The 17,518-nt window shown below is 49.9% G+C and overlaps 1 protein-coding gene across 5 annotated transcripts in view; it reads right to left on the minus strand.

Annotated features, from left to right (window-relative positions):
• ZBTB7C (zinc finger and BTB domain containing 7C) overlaps positions 1-17,518 on the minus strand; it is a 405,029-nt gene that overhangs the window by 182,590 nt on the left and 204,921 nt on the right. The gene's annotated exons all lie outside the window — the stretch shown is intronic.

The raw sequence follows: 17,518 nt of genomic DNA on the forward strand, positions 1-17,518 counted from the left end.
GGGGCGGGGGCCCCCAAGCCCAGAGCAGGCAAAGGACCTGCCCCGAGTCACACGAAAGACAAGACCAGAACCAGAACGGGGGTCCAAGATTCCCACCCTACAATGGTGGGAGGGGAGGTCCAGGCTGAGCCCCGTTGACTGTGAACCCCCATGGCAGCCCTCAGCAAGTGTGCGTGGCTGGGAGGGAGGCTTTTTGATGCTGGGTGGTGGCAGACAGACTACCCCCTCCCCCCACCGCACATCCACCCCCGAGCCCCTGGGAATGATATTGAAGTGACCAGCTCTGCCTCAGAGGGAGGAGCAGAGGCCAGGAGAGGTGCCCCTGGGGAACAATGAAGTCATGGTCTCTGTAGCAGGGCCTTGCAGCTCCCAGGAGCCTGGAATGCCTTAGGATTTAGAGCCAGACCGGCCCTGCCATTGACCAGCTGGGTCACCTTGGACATGTGACTGTAGATGTTCACCAGCAAAATGGGCAGAATAATGACACTGATCTCCGACCTCCCTGAGCTAAAGCGGGGATGAAATGAGAAAACGGAGGGAGACACTCTGCATCCGTGTCTTCTGGGGGAGGGCAGAGAGACCGGTTTCCCCAGGAGGTCAGCTCCCCGGAGCGGGTGGGAGTACGCTGACTGCTGTGCTCGCTGCTGAGTCCCCAGAGACCCGCTCTCGAATGAGGGTTGTCAGCGCTCCTGTGGAAAGTGCTGACAGGCTGGGGCAGCCCAACACCCAGATGAAGAGGCCTGGGGTGAGGAGCTGTCCCTGGGGGTGGGTCGGCTGAGGGTCTGTAGGGACAGGGAGGCAGGGGCTGTGTTGTGTGGGTTGCAGTTTGCTTTTTCCTCTGATATTAAAATCAGCCTGGGGACGCAAAATGGCACAGACACCTAAGAAGACTGTTTGGAAAACTCGGTAGCTCCTTACACAGCTAGACATACTGTTACCATAAGATCCAGCAAGCGCACTCTTGGGTATTTACTCAAAGGTGCTGAAAACTTATGCCCACACAACAACCTGCACAGAGATGTTTATGGCAGCTTTCTTCATAACTGCCCCAAACGGAAGCCACCAAGTTGTCCTTCTGTCGGTGAATGGACAAATAAACTGTGGTCCATCCAGACAATGGAATATCCTTCATTGCTAAAAAGAAATGAGTTATTAAGTCATGAAGATGTGGAGGAAACTTAGATGCATACGACTAAGTTAAGGAAGCCAATCTAAACGGGCTTCATACCACGTGATTCCAACCATATGACCTTCTGGAAACGGCAAAACTATGGAGACAGAAAAAAGATCAGTGGTTGCCAGATGGGAGGAAGGATGGATGAACAGGTGAATCACAGAGGATTTTTAGTGTGGAGAAACTATTCTGTATGGTAATGTAATGATAGATATATGGCCTTGTACATTTGTCAAAGCCCATAAAACTGTGCAACACACAGAATGAACTCTAGGAGTTTCTGTCGTGGCTCAGCGGAAATGAATCCGACTAGTATCCATGAGGATGTGGGTTCAATTCCTGGCCTCACTCAGTGGGTTGGGGATCTGGCATTGCCGTGAGCTGTGGTGTAGGTCGCAGACGTGGCTCGGATCCTGTGTTGCTATGGCTGTGGCCAGCAGTTGTAGCTCTGATTTGACCCCTAGCCTGGAAACGTCCATATGCCGCAGGTATAGCCCTAAAAAGCAAAGCAAAAAAAAAAAAAAAAACCTCAAGGACTCTACTGCTAACTATGGAATGGACTTTAGTTAATGAGGTATCACTAGATTAATAGATATGCACTACCATTTATAAAATAAACAACAAGGATTCACTGTATAGCACAGGGAACTATAATCAATATCTTTTATTTTTTTAATGGCAGTACCCACAGCACATGGAAATTCTCAGGCCACGGATTAAATCCGACCTATGATGCAGCTGTGGCAATGCAGGATTTTTTAACCCACTGACCAGGGCCAGGGAGCAATCTTGTACACCAAGCCACTGCAGTCAGATTCTTAACCCACTATGCCACAGCAGGAACTCTTATATTCAAAAATCTTATAATAAACTGTAATGGAAAAGAATCCAAAAAAAGAATATAGATATATACATATATATAACAGAATCACTCTGCTGTAACCTGAAACTAACATAATATGGTCAATTTACTCTCCTTCAATACAAGTAAATAATATATTACTATTAGTTCATCAATTGTAACCAATGTACCCCACTATAGCAGTAAGAATATCTTGTGTTAGTGTAAAATAATGCAACAGAAGAAACTTGGAGGGAGGGAAGGGAGAAGAGTTATATGGGAACTCGGTACTTTCTGCTCAATTTTTCTATAAACCTATAACTGGTCTAAATAATAGTCTAGGAGTTCCCACTGTGGTACAGTGGAAATGAATCCAACCAGTATCCATGAAGCTGCAGGTTCCATCCCTGGTCTTGCTCAGTGGATTAAGGATCCAGTGTTGCCATGAGCTGTGGTGTAGGTCACAGCTGTGGCTCAGATCCAGCGTTGTTGTGGCTGTGGTGTAGGCTGGCGGCAACAGCTCTGATTAGACCCCTAGCCTGGGAACCTCCATATGCTGTGGGTGGGGCCCTAAAAAGAAAAATAAATAAATAAATAAATAAATAATAGTCTTAATTTATTACAAAGCAAGCACCGCCCCCCCCACCCCAGGTGGACAGGTCCCACGCTGGGGACTTGGAGGACGGGCAGGAGATCAGCACAATCCTTCCAACTTCAAGTATAACCGTGTCCAACCAAAATGTTAGAGAGTGTGGCAAAGCCAGATGGGAGGTCAGCAGGACTCCCCCCGCAGTGAGGCAATTAGAGCCCTGCACCCCAACAACAGGACACCTCTGGCCATTGGACAGTGACTCAGCCTTCACTTACCCTTCCTGAGCATGTGCCCAGGGCAGGCTCACTCCCCTGCCTGCCAGAGACGTTTGCCTTCCAAAAATAGATGGAGCTCCCTGCCCCCAGACTCCCCCAAGACATTTCTATCCTTCCACCGCCAACACCAGATATTGTGGGTGCTCGATAAACGTACATTGAATTAAATAGTGACTACCTGTATGCCTCTTGCTTTCCCCATTAAAGGAAAGAATCAGATTCTAAGCCTCCCCAGCCCCCAGTCCCTGAAAAGTATCTCTTGAACAGAATGAACAGCAGCACCTCCAGGCCATGGGGGAGAATCGTGCTTGGTTATGAGGCCACTCCCCCAACCCTGGGAGCACATTTTGGAGGGGCCTCCCCCAGGCATACCTGTTCACTCCCCTTGGAAGGGCTGAAAGATGAGTGCGTGTGTGTGTCTAGTCCTTGTCAAGAAGCCTGAAGGACAGCAGAGTGGCCCTTGACCGTGACATGGGGGAGCCTCAGGGGAAATCCAAGAACAGAGCCCAGCAGGGCGTAGGAATGGTTTGGTCTGCTCTGATTGAGAGAGACAGAGGCAGACAGACAGACAGAAACAAGAGACAGAGAGAACAGTGTGTGTGTGTGTGTGTGTGTGTGTGTGTGTGTGTGTGTGTGTGTGTGTGTGTGTGTGTGTGTAGGGCGTAGGAATGGTTTGGTCTGCTCTGATTGAGAGAGACAGAGGCAGACAGACAGACAGAAACAAGAGACAGAGAGAACAGTGTGTGTGTGTGTGTGTGTGTGTGTGTGTGTGTGTGTGTGTGTGTGTGTGTGTGTGACTACAGACCAGCATCATTCAAGGCAGTCGAATCCTCTTCGGTCCCTGCTTGGCGGGTGGTGATGGCCCCTCGGAAGTCCCATGTTTCTGTAGCCTTGGTGGAGAATCTTAAAATAGCCTGAGAAGGCGAGAGGGCTGAGCCTGGAGCCAAAGCCAACACAGGGACCTGTGCCTTGGGTGGGAGGCAGGGAGAAGAGCCTACCCGAGAAACAAAGGCCTAATCTCCCCAGTCAGGCTGCCCAGTGCAGGCCCAACTGCTCGATCACATCACCCACGTATTCTTTTTTTCTGGCCTCAGGGAAGCGTTCCTGGGTTGGGAATCCTGAGCAAGGGCTGCCAGCAGGGATTGGCCTGGGGGAGCTGAGGGAGAGGTCATGGCTGCCCAGGTAGGAAGGGGGGGTGTCCATGGAGGGAGGGGGGCCTTCCCACTGTTCTCTGGCTGGTGGGGCAGGATGGTTACTGCTCAATAGAACATGTGCGGATGCAGAAGGAGGAAAAAGAATATTCAGTGTTGTAATATTGAATAGCTGTTTAAATTGGGGTTGGGGGGAGGTTTCTTTCTACAACACAAGAAGGAAAAGCGTGATTAAAGCCTACATGTCTGCAGGGCTCATCTCAGCAGCAGCAGGACTTCTCCCCTACAAGGGGCCGGGGGAGGAAGGGATCTTGTGGATTTAACCAGAAGCTTCCCTGATTTCATTGGCTAACGGTGTCTGGGGAGGTGTGCACTGCACACTTTGCCTGGGTGGTAACTTAAGCCCTGCAGGCCTGGTTCTGCTGCTGAGCGGGGCTGGGATTTCGAGGCTGGCTGTGGGAGCCAGGCTCATCAGCCCTGGAAGGGACCCATGTCGGGCTGGTAATGGTGGCATTTGGAGCTCCAGGCAGCAAAACAGGGAGACAGGCCTGTTTTCTCTAGCGGCCACGGGCTTCAGTGACTTTTCCTGCCTCTGTGGGTCTTGCCGCTTGTCCTCTTTCCTGGGGCCCTGAGTCTATCACTCCCCCTCCTCCCTTCATTTAAACCTGATTTCCAGAAAGTTCTATCTAACTTGGTGTCCAATGTGATAGGAATAATGAATGCCAGGCTTCCTCTCAGAGAAGAGGTGTTTCCCAACCCCATCGCAAATGGGAGAAAAAATTGATTCCCTCGGAGAGGGATTTATTTTACTTTTTCTTTTCTTTCTTTCTTTCTTTCTTTTTTTTTTTTTTTTTTTTTTTTTGCTTTTTTAGGGCTGTACCCACAGCATATGGAGGTTCCCAGGCTAGGGGTCCAATCAGAGCTACAGCTGCCAGCCTACACCACAACCACAGCAATGCCAGATAGGAGCCGTGTCTGCGACCTACACCACAGCTCACTGCAACACCAGATCCTTAAACCACTGAGCGAGGCCAGGATCAAACCCACAACCTCATGGTTCCTAGTCGGATTTGTTTCTACTGCACCACGACAGAAATTCCTTACTTTTTATTTTCGAACTCCGCTGTTGACTCTGCATCTCAGTGATGTGGAAGACAAATCTGCGAGTGACATGCAATGACAAGGAAGACCCAGGCAGTGTGGGTGGTGTGATGGATGTTTGGAAAGGGATCACGTGACCTCCAGAGCAGAAGGGAGAGCCTGGTGAGGTGGTCTCTAAAGCGGCTCCCGCCTTTCTCTCTCTGGAACTGGGTCACTCCCCCCAACATAGACCCTACCTTTTATTGTCCAAACAGGGACACATTGGAAGATGGAAGGGGACACTATTAAGAGTCACCTGGGGACAACCGGCATGAAGTGGCTGTCCCAGGCTGACCAGGACGTATCCCTCTAGCAGTGTCAACCTCTGGGACCTGGGAAAACCCAGTCAGAGCTCTTCTCTGGAACTTTTATCACGTGACTTAGGGAAAAAAGGTCTGCCTCAGCCACCCAGCTCCCCCTCCAGGATAAGAAATGATCCTGAGAGAGGCCGCCGGGCCTATCAGAGCCTCACGGAAGCACTATTTGCATCCGTGTGAAATATAAGCAGCCTCATGTCTGGCCCTGGCCACCTTCGAGGCCCACCCTCTCTGACCCCCTCCGACCCCCTCAGCTCTCACCTCCTACGAGAAGTCTGCCCAGATACCCCATTTCCCTCAGCATTTCATGTCTCACGCATCCTAGTTCCTCATGCCAGTGACCTTCTCCCCCACCCGCTCTTCAGCTCTGGAGGGGGTGCTTCCATGTGTCACTCACCCCTGGTCCCTCCCATCCCTACACTTCCTCACCCCTACTCCCCACCCCAGTGCCTTGCTTAAAGGGAGTCTTTGATTTGAAGTTTTTGGCAAGTTAGAGTTCCTGTTGTGGCGCAGCAGAAATGAATCTGACTGGGAACCGTGAGATTGCGGGTTCGATCCCTGGCCTCACTCAGTGGGTTAAGGATCCAGAGTTGCCGTGAGCTGGGGTGTAGGTCATAGACACGGCTCAGATCTCACGTTGCTGTGGCTGTGGTGCAGGCCGGTGGCTATAGCTCCGATTGGACCGCTAGCCTGGGAACCTCCATATGCCCTGGGTATGGCCCTGAAAGACAAAAAGGACAAATAATAAAGTTTTTGGAAAGTTGAACTGAACTTCTGCAATTTTTCCTCTAGAACTAGGGACTCAGGCACAGGCCTCACTGTCCTGTAACCCTCTGGCAGTTCACTGGTTCTCACACATCAGCTTTTCAGGACAAATACTCCTGAATCTCTGTGCCATTGCAGGGCCTTTACTGTTGAAATCTGTGCAGTTGAGTAGGATGGTGACTTGGCCATACCCCTGAAACTGATACAACATCGTAAGTCAACTATACGCCAATGAAAAAAAATTTTAAGTAAAAAAAAAGTAAGGAGGGTGTTGACTGTTAGGTGGGAGTGACTGAAATAAAATCCAGAAAGGGTCTCACTCTCTCTATATTTTTTTTATGACCACACCTGAGGTATATGGAACTTCCCAGGCCAGAGACTGAATCCGAGCATAGCTGTAGCAACACCAGATCCTTTAACCCACTGTGCCAAGCCAGGGATCAAACCCGTACCTCCACAGTAACCCAAGCAATGCAGTCAGATTCTTTTTTTTTTTTTCTTTTTTGTCTTTTTGTCTTTTTAGAGCTGCACCTGTGGCATATGGAGGTTCCCAGGCTAGGTGTCTAATCAGAGCTGTAGCTGCCAGCCTACACCAGATTCATAGCAACGCCAGAACTGAGCCTTGTCTGCGACCTACACCACAGCTCATGGCAACGCTGGATCTGTAACCCACTGAGCAAGGCCAGGGATTGAGCCCAAAACTCATGGTTCCTAATCAGATTCGTTTCCACTGCGCCATGATGGGAACTCCTGCAGTCGGATTTTTAACCCACTGTGCCACAGCGGGAACTACAAACTCTATTTTTATAGCTCAGGCGAGGCACAGTTTGGCCAGTGAACCTGGGTGAGAACTCAAAACCTACAATCTCCCCACCTTGGAAAGATGAGAAGGCAGTCAAGACTAAGTGCAGAAGGGTGGGGTGGTACTTGCAGGGAGCTCAGGGGCAAATCAGGGAGGGCTTCCTGGAGGAAGTAGACAGTAAGCAGAGGTTGGAAGGATGGGGTGGATATGGAGAATAGAGGCAAAGGGCTAGAAAGGGAAACTCTTAGCCAAGATGCAGAGGTGGGGATGGTCTATCATAGTCATGGCCATGAGTTACCAGGTCTGGCTGGAGCAGTCCACATGTGCTGAGAAGCAGGACATGCAGCCATGAGGGCAGATGAAGGACCCAAACACCAGCTGCCTCTGGTGTGTGGAGTCACCTGGTTGCCTGTTGTCTAAGGGAGAGTGGAGGGAGTGCCGGCTGGACTAGAACTTGCTGCTCAGGCCCCTGGGTAACATCCAGGAGGGAGCAGACGATTGACTCAGGCTGAAGCCATCTCCAGCTCTCCCCCTGTTTCTCCCTGGCTCCTCCAATTCTGCCAGTTCTGGGAAACCCAGCCAACTAAGCATCTGTGACCCAAAAGAGTAATCTCACCCGCCCAGCACACCAGCCTCTGATTCAGAGTGGTGGGAGTCAATTCCCAGGAGCTGAAGCCGAGCGCCCCCACAACTTGCTGTGGAAGAAATCCGCCTAGCTGAAATGATTGGTCAGCTGACTGAAACATCTTAACATCTAACATATGTTTGTACCTTCATTCATCAAACTTTGGATGCAAAGCCCAGGCCTTTCTTTAACTTCCCATCTCCTGGACACAATTGTTCCTATTGCCTCTGTGGCATAAATCACACTCAAACGACACTACAATTTTGAATTGCATTTTTTAAAGTGGAATGAGAAATTAAATTTCCTTGCAGAATAATCTGAGTGCCAAAGTTTCCTTCGATTTTGTGGATATTTCCCCAACCTCTCCTAGTTGTTTCACCTACACCTAAGTCAACAGCATTTTTAAAAAATGGACTAGTCTTGGAGTTCCTGTTGTGGTGCAGCAGAAACAATCTGACTAGTATCCATGAGGATGCAGGTTCAAGCCCTGGCCTTGCTCAGTGAGTTGGGGATCCGGTGTTGCCGTGAGCTGTGGTGTAGCTCCCTTTTGACCCCGAGCCTGGGAACTTCCATATGCTGCGGGTGCGGCCCTTAAAAAGAAAAAAAAAAAAAAGTGGACTAGTATTATTTGAGTCTTTCCAAAGCTTCAACTGAGTGTTCATTGAAACAATTTTTTTTTTTCTTTTCACAGTGGTATTTAGCTGGTTTGTATAATGCTTAATTAAATTGCATAATTACAAAAGCAAGTTCCACTGGCATAAACAGGTTTGGGACGCAAGCCAGATGCCTCTAGAAAAGCATTCGGCTCAGCTGGTGGGAGGAGACACGGTGGACCTTTTGGACAGCGCCTTTGTGCCAGCTGCGGGCATCAGTCAGACGGAATGGAGGGAGCTGGTGAGATTGGCAATCTGGTTCACTGTGGCACAGAGAGCATCTAGGGCTCCTCTTATCAGGACTCAGCTTAAGTCTCCAGGGACTAAGAACCCAGGGCTGCCCCGTGCCCACCTTGGTCCTCACCTGGTTCCCTTTCTCCCACTTCCATGCCTGTGCTAAATGAGCCCTAGACCCACGCCCCATGCCTGTCCCTTCTTCCCCTCTCAGACCCAAAGCCTCCCCCCGCTGCAGCTGTCCAGGGAGGAGTTAACAAACTAACGCTTCTGCATTAGTGACAGGCAATGGCCAAATGTACCCTCTCCCAGCAGTCATGGGAATTTCTTACTCAGAGAAGAGTTTCTAATGACGTAATTTCCGGCACCTACAGTAGGTTGGGGGCGGGGAGAGATGGAGTCAGGGGAATGTCAAGAAATCAGCCTTCAATCACACCATCTTCCTTAGTCTTTGATTTTTCATGTCCCCACACCCCTTATGTGGCATGGGACGCCCTCCTTAACCTCCCTTATCGAGTCATTTTCTCCATGTCCAGCCTTCCCTATTGCACAGGTCATAGAGCAAAAGCTAACATTCCACTTAAATGCCGTCCACCCAACCAACCAGCCAACCAATCAATCAAAAGTATTAGCAGGGACCTACATCTTATAAGAAGAAGGAAAATACTCTGCCGCAGAACACATCTGTAGCAGACACTTATTTTGAGCCACCCACCATTATGCTCCCCTTCCTCTGGACAGAAAACACCAGCTTCCTCTCAGATTATTACTGGCCCCCTTTAGCCAATGGGTTATGGTTGGCTTAAGCCCAATCAGCTCAGCTCAGCTCCCTGGCCATGATGACTGGAGCCAGTTCTATCATATAAGATGCAAGGAGAGGTTTACTGGGGACTGCTGGGGGAACAAGCTCCATCAGTGGAGATGTTGAAGGCACAAGAAAAGCCCGGAGCTGCTGCAGCCATTTTGTTGGAGGATGGCAGTGAGCTGCATTCTCAGTGGAGCTGGAGACCTCATCAAGCTACTCCTGAAGATCACATTGCTTCTTACGTTTACCTAAGCCTCCAAATTCCCTTTTTAAATTGATTTACTTAAAAAAAAAAGAAGCTAATATATATACATGGCTTGAAAATCAAAAGTAATAAAAGCCCTTGGAGTGCCCGTTGTGGCTCAGTGGTTAACAAACCCAACCAGTATCCATGAGGACGCAGGTTCAATCCCTGGCCTTGCTCAAGGGTTAAGGATGCAGCATTACCGTGAGCTGTGGTGTAGGCTGGCAGCTGCAGCTCCCATTCGACCCCTAGCCTGGGAAACTCCATATGCCACAGGCGCAGCCCTAAGAAGACAAAAAAACAGAAAAAAAGAAAAAAAAGGTAATAAAAGCACAGTAGCAGTCCCCACTCCAGCTCCCAGAGATAACCACTCTCAGTTATTTTAGCTATTTCTTATGTTCTTTAGCTACATATTTCTAAACAACTGCTTAGTCAGCTAGGACTGTCATAACAAAATACCATAGACTTGGTGGCTTAAACAACACAAATGTATTTTTCACAGTCCTGGAGGCTAGGAAGTCCAAGGTCTAAGTACCAGATGATTTGGTTTCTGGTGAGAGCCTGCCTCCTGGCTCACAGGCAACCACCTTCTCCCTGAGTTCTCCGTGGTCGAGACTGAGCTCTCTGGTGTCTCTTCTTAGAAGGATGCTAATCAGGGCTCCACCCTGACGACTCCATCTAACCTTAGTTACTTCCTTACTCCAAACACAGGCACACTGGGGTTAGGGACACAGTATCTGAATGTCAGAGAAACACAATTCAGTTCACAGCACATGCTATATTCTGCCATTTATAGAGCTTCCACTTTTAGACAATCTGTTAGTGCCCCATAATGGAAGAAGAGATTCCTTATGCCCACAATGCCACTTCCTCTAAACCCACATTTCTGTGCCATGTACCCTCCCCACAGAGGGATTCAATCGTTTCAGTTAAATCAGTTGTTGGTATTCACACAATTATGACTACTCACAGATGAGCCACAAGATAGTACTTTCTTCTTCTTCTTCTTCTTTTAATGGCTTCACCTGCAGCATAAAAAGTTCCCCGGCTAGGGGTCGAACCCCTAGTTTCAGGCCTATGTCACAGCCTTGATAACACTGGATCCGAGCCCCATCTGTGACTTAGGACGCAGCTTAAGGCAATGCTAGATCCCTAACCTGCTGAGGGAGGCCAGGGATTGAACCTGCATCTCACGGAGACTATGTCAGAGTCTTAACCCGCTGAGCCACAACAGGAACTCAGATAGTCCTTTCCTGCATAACTTATTTTCTCTAGTGTTAAAAATGGCTTTGGAGTTCCTGCCATGGCACAGTGGGTTAAGAATTCGACTGTGGCGGCTTGAATCACTGAGGAGGCACAGGTTCGATCCCTGGCCTGTGAAGTGGCTCAAAGGATCTGGTGTTGCCGCAGCTATGGCTCAGATTCAATCCCTGGCTGGGGAGAACTTCCATACGCTGTGGGTGTGGCCATTAAAAAATGGCTTTGTATGCACCTAACACTGATTGACACACAAACTGACTGCCAGAACTGTTACAATCCCGCCACAAACAGTCCGGTGCCTTAGGATTCTGTCAGTTCCCTTTTGGGTTTTTCCAGGCTCCATCCCTGCCAGAGTTCCCATCCTCTGACTCCAGTCTGAATCTGAGCCTTTCACCCAGCTGTCACCTGAAACTTCTTTTTCCTGGATCCCACAGTGTACTAGTTTCCGTTGCTGCAACACAAATATATTACCTTTATCATTCAGGAGGTCAGAGATCTGAAAGAGGACCCACTGGACTAAAATCAAAGTGTTGGCAGGGTTGCATTACTCTTGCAGGCTCTTGAAGAGCTTTTAAAAGCTATCTGTTTTTCCGGCTTCTAGAGGAACCCACATTCCTTGGCTAATGGCCCCTTTCCTCCGTCTCCAAAGCAAGTGACCTCAGGAGAGACCTCCCTGTACAGCATCACTCCCGCCTGCCCCTCTGCCTCCTTCCTTCACGTCTAAGGACCCTTGTGATGCCACTGGGCCCAGCAGATAATCCAGGATCCTCTCCCCATCTCGAGGTCAGCCAATTAGCAACCTTCATTCCATCTGCATCCTTAACGCCCTCTGGCTAAGTAACCTCATGTTTTCACAGGTTCTGGGCATCAGGCTGCAGACATCTTGGCGGGGTTGGTGGGGTGGGGGGAAGCAGGGGGGGCATTACTTTGTCTACCACACCCACCATTATTGTTCTGGTTTATTCTTCCACCTCACTGGTACAAAGTTTTAGGAGGTACATCCTTGGAGACCATGTCGACCCAAACCAACTTTATTCCATTCCTCTCTTGAAAGTCTGTTTGGCTGTGAATAGAAAGTTTAAGTTGGAAACCACCTTCCCTTGTAAAACTGAAGGCATTGTCCCAGTGTTTCCAAGGATGCCGGACTGAAAGCCCAATACTGTTCTGTGTTCCAACATTTGCATACAATTTACTCCCGCATCTTCTCTTTGTCCTTAAGGGTCTGAACCTCCACAAGGATAGGCCCTGGGAGGGTCTGTTCTGTCCACTGTGTTTCTCCAATTGTCTGGAAGGATGAGCCCTTCAGACCTGGAACTTTCTCCTGTAACTTCTCTGATAACCTCCCCTCCTCAGGTGTCTCTGCTCTCAGTTTCTGGAACCCTGACTGCTGGCCCGCCGGGACCGAGCTTCTAATTCCCTGCTTTTCTCTATCCCAGTTCCAACATCGTGGCCTTCTTTTCCTACTTTCTGAGCAAGTCTCTCAATTCAGCTTTCAAATCTTCCACTGATTTTTAAATGTCTGCTACTATATGTTTAACTGCTTAGAGTTCTTCCTTATGCTTTGAATATTCCCTTTTGATAACCTTCATTCTCAGTTTATGGATGCGTTATCACCTCTTATCTCTCTGAGAATATTAATTACACTTTTATGGAAGTTTGCTTCCATTTCTAGATGTGCCTCTATTCTTTCCAGCTACTTTTGTTTCCAGTTTACCTGTTTTCTCTCTTTTTCTGGCTATACCTGCAGCCAGGCCAGGAGTCAAATGAATCCACTGCAGCGACAACGCCAGATCTTTAACCGCTATGCCACCAGGGAACTCCCACTCTCCCTCAATTTCACGTTAGAGGTTTTCTTTTCACAAATGCCAGGTGATCCTTGATCAGCATTTATACTTGAGAGGAAGACACTAGAAATTCCCATCGTGGCTCAGCAGAACGAATCTGACTAGTATCTATAAGGACGCAGATTCAATCCCAGGCCTTGTTCAGTGGGTTAAGGACCCGGCGTTGGCGTGAGCTGTGGTGTAGGTCACAGACACGGCTCAGATCTGGCATTGCTGTGGCTGTGGTGCAGGCCAGCGGCTATAGCTCCAATTCAGCCCCTAGCCTGGGAATCTCCATACACCGCAGATGCGGCCCTAAAAAGACAAAAGACAAAAAAAGAGCAAGACACTAAAAAGTCTCAGTGTTTTCTTTCTGGGGGATTAGGTAAAAATCTGGTCATTTCTTTGGGGGAATGCAGACATACACACACAAACATGCATATACACAGGTATCTTTATGCCTACAAACATACATTTATACACATATATACATATATATACACACACACACATATTATGGATATTCACACACATACATATACACATAAACACATACACATACATACACATTCACACCTAATGTAAGTATAGGAGTTTTCCCCTCTGGGACCATCAGTTTACTTGCAAAGGAACCTTCCAATCACCCTCCCTGGGGTACAGACACCGGGCTGCCAGCGTTCTTGGAGGCGAGAGTAAAGAGGAGGTGGAAGTCTCACGACTCAGGATATACCCTTTAAATAAATGTTCTTATTTTGAGTGCAGGGTGCAAACTTGCTCTCTGTTGTATGCAGTGTCTCAGAGCCAGAACTCCCCTGAATCCTATCCTTTTGAAAAGAAACCTCTGGTCTTTGACCAAGGTGAAGGGGGAGTTACGGGAGGGGATCTCGGGTCACAACTCTTCAAGCAGATTTTCCACCAGTTCCCAAGTTTTCAAACCCATACTTCACCTTGCCTTCAGAAATATGTGAAATGCCCATTTCTGATCTGGTTGGCGGTGGGGGCGGGGGCAGGATGAATGCTTCTAGAGGTTTCTTCTCACTACCCACACTCGGGTTTCAGCTCTCCTCTGCTACATGAAGAACCATCCATCCACAGACTTTCCAGCCTCACAGTTTGGCTGACATCTCTCACCCGCGCTGTCAGCTCCTCTCCTGTTCTCATTATGCTGTGGTGTTCGGCTCTGCCACTTTCTTTAATGTCATGTGGGAGGAAGATTAGGAAGGGTGCAGAGATCAATGAATGTGACCAAGTCATCGTGTTAACCAGAAGTCTCTCCTTGATCTTCAGGGATGCTTTAGGTGGAGCTTCTGGTCCCATGAACCAGACTCTATCCTGCCTCACACACCACTGCAGCCCGTGCTCCCCTCCACAGCCCCAGGCACACGTGGCCTCACCACCCACCCCTGCCCAGGCCGCCGGTTCCTGCTTATCTAAGGGTCCATAGGGGAGTTCCTGTTGTGGCTCAGCAGAACCTGACACAATGTCTGTGAGGATGCAGGTTCCATCCTTGGCCTCACTCAGTGGATTAAGGACCGGGCATTGCCACAAGCCGCAGTGTAGGGCACAGATGTGGCTTGGATCTGGTGTTGCTATAGCTGTGGCATAGGCCTGCAGCTGCAGCTCCAATTTGACCCCTACCCTGGGAACTTCCATATGCTGTATCTGCAACCATAAAAAGAAAAAAAAGAAAAAATAAAAAAAAAATTAAGTGTCTCTAGGCCCCTCTCAGTGCTTACACCACCTCTGATTGCAGTGCCAGGAACTTCCAGGAAGTTCTATCCACTCTTGTTAACAACCCTCAGCTCCCACTCCCATTTAAGGTGCTTTCCACCCTGCTGACTTGAGTACCACACCCAGATGTCCACAGCAAGCCACACTTCCACACTGCAGACACAGGGATGGTCCCAGAGACTCCGAAGAGCGGACGGATGGTGTAGAAGCACTGAGAACCCATCACAGGCACAGGCTACACACAATCATCCACATCTTCAACCTGGTCTCTTTGGTGGCCCTCCTTCAAGGTCTCAGGTCAGAAAACTCCCACCCAGACAGAATCTGCTATCCACCTTCCACACTTCATCCTGGTGAATGGCCCAGTGTGGCTGAACCTGGGCAAGACCTGGGCAGGAATAGCAAATCCAACCCCTGCCTAAAGACACAGATTCTTTATCCACACCAGGCTCACTGATACACTATCACGCCAGCCCCACACAGGCAGGACTGAAGTGTCTAATACCACAGATACCAAGTGTAAAATTTAGACCAGGGGCCAGTTGCCAGCTGTTATGACAATTTTCTTTTTGTTTTTTGTTTTTTTTTCATCTTTTAGGGCCGCACCTGTGGCATATGGAGGTTCCCAGGCTAGGGGTCGAATTGGAGCTATAGCTGCCAGCCTACGCCACAGCCACAGCAATGCCAGATCCAAGATGCATCTGCGACCTACACTACAGCTCACAGCAACGCCGGATCCTTAACCCACTGAGTGAGCCAAGGATCAAACCCGCAGCCTCATGGTTCCTAGTCTGATTTGTTTCCACTGCGCCACGAAGGGAACTCCATAATTTTCTTGTAAATAATATTAAAATCCACTGAGCCATTAGGTTAGAGTCTTCCAGAAGCACTGGGCACCCCCAAAACGGGGCCCAGAGCTGCCATCAGCCACCTGTCCTCCTCCTGGCTCAGACACTTCACAACAGCAATCAAAATAAATGCCCTGTGGTCCAAGCAGTCCTGTGGGTGCACAAAATGTAGGTGGGCTCCCTACAGGGTGCCCCCAGAAGTGCCACAAACAGTGTCTCATTCCCTGGGTGAGTGGCTCTTCAGAGCCCCACACAGGGCAGGGCCACCACCCTGGGTACTGTCTTCTCTGAGCCCAACACAGATGGAGACACGCCCACAGAAGAACAGGCCATGGCACCTGTGCAGGTGAGCTCTGCTTTCTGCACAAGATTGGGTCTAAGCAGCCTAATACCTTAAATCTCCTTTAAGCCCACTAAAGGCATTGTTATTTAAGTCATCTGTGTAAAGTGACTCATTCCCCCTCCACATTCCCCCTCCCTCCCCACGACACGTAATTTATTTGTTCTTCAGAGATTCAGATTCTGAACACCAAGCATGCTGAAAAGGAGACTCACCTATTTTTAAATGATTTTTTTCCAACAACAACAACAGCAATGACAATACCGGAAATTCCCACCCTCCCCCGACAGCACGCCTGAATGCCTGGAAGCGGTTTCAAGCCTCAGATGAAAATCCAGGGGACCGGCAGGCCACAGAAGGGGATTCTTCTGTATCCTAATAAACTTGATCAAATCTTATCTGTGGTCCATTCCCATGCCAACATCCCCCCTGGCTCAGTCCTGTCCATGCTCAGGCAAGTCTTAGATGGAGCCCCGATGACTCACGCCTGTGGGTTTTCCATGCATCTTCCTCCTTCCTCTTTCTGGAGCCCTGCCCCTCCTTCAGCCTCTTCCTTCCATCTTTTCCAGAGCCACCTCCTTTGTCTTGGCCTCAGGCCCTTCTTTCTTTTAAAAAATTTGTGATGAAATATTCCAGACATACAAAAAGGCATAATAATAATATCACCAATACCTGTGTCCCCACCACCTGGCTGCATCAATAAAAGGCAGCTCCTTCTAATCCCAGGCCCACATCCCTCCCGGACACCACACCTTGCAGCAGCCTTTGTTCCAGTCTTCCTTGGAAAAAGCTCAGGTTGCTGCATCCATCTGAGGCATACCCAGCTGTCACCTGGATTCTCTGTATTTATTCATCCTTCCTCTACCCTTCGTGGCAATGTGCAACCCGAGCCCCCAGCCCACCCATCCCCCTGTGTGATTTGACTGCTTCTTTATCCCAAGGGTTCTGGCTCACCAAGGTCCCTGCCCTGATGGAAGTCACACAGGTGGGTCAGTGGACCCAGGACTTGCAACAGGTGATACCACAGGGCAGAACCACGTCCTCCCTTTCCACACCAGTAGCTTGGGGACATTCATGGCTTCTTTGTGCATCCGGTGCTGGACTAGGGAGGAGAGAGGACTGAGGGACACTCTGCCTTTCCATGCCATGCAGTCTCTGGCGGTCAACAGACATGCACACAGAGTGGGCAGCCCAGTGTCAAGTGGGCAGGCTGGGATCTGAGGGATCCACCTGGCAGTGACAACAGGGGCTTTGAGCCCGAGTTCAGGGGCTGGGTGGGATGGAGACAGACATGGACAAGGAGGGACCTTCCAGATGAGAGAGCCAGTGTATCTGTAGGGAGAGCTGGAGGCAGAGAAGGGGATCCAATCGGGCTGAAGAGGATGGAGATGAGATGGGCAAGTTGGGCCGGCCGGGCCAGGTTTTGGGTGGCAATGGGCAGAGGGGTTGGGTGTTCATGCTAAGAAAGCTGGGGCGCCAGCCTCTGCCAGGCCCTCCTGCATGCTCAGCTCCTAGTCGTGGGAGGGTGTGCCTGTGCCTGGAAGCCCTTTGTCGCTGCCTCCCCACCCACCGGCCCCACCCCACAGCCTGCGGAGGACACGGAAGAGCCGCCCAAACCACTGACTGCACTGTTGACATTGGCAGGGCCCTGGTAGAGGCGTCAGATACCCTCTCACCTGCAGCCCGCCCTGGAAACAAAGGGTGCCCACAGAGCCAGGAGGCTCCGTGGTGCCTGGTACCCATGGTCCTGGGCAGGGGGCAAAGTTCAGGTGCAGTGCGGTGCAGGGCGGGGGGCCCTCCCCACCTCTGCAGGAATCTCCAGACCGGAGTTCAGCATCGCCTCCCACCTGTTCTCCTGGCCTTGTTCTTCACCAGGCACCCAGCACTTGCCCCCAGCC

Source organism: Sus scrofa, chromosome 1 (assembly GCF_054392235.1).
Source record: "Sus scrofa isolate SSC_HxYL_T2T_F1_AM1 chromosome 1, Sscrofa_HxYL_maternal_Yorkshire_Landrace_v2.0, whole genome shotgun sequence".
Lineage (NCBI taxonomy): Eukaryota > Metazoa > Chordata > Mammalia > Artiodactyla > Suidae > Sus > Sus scrofa.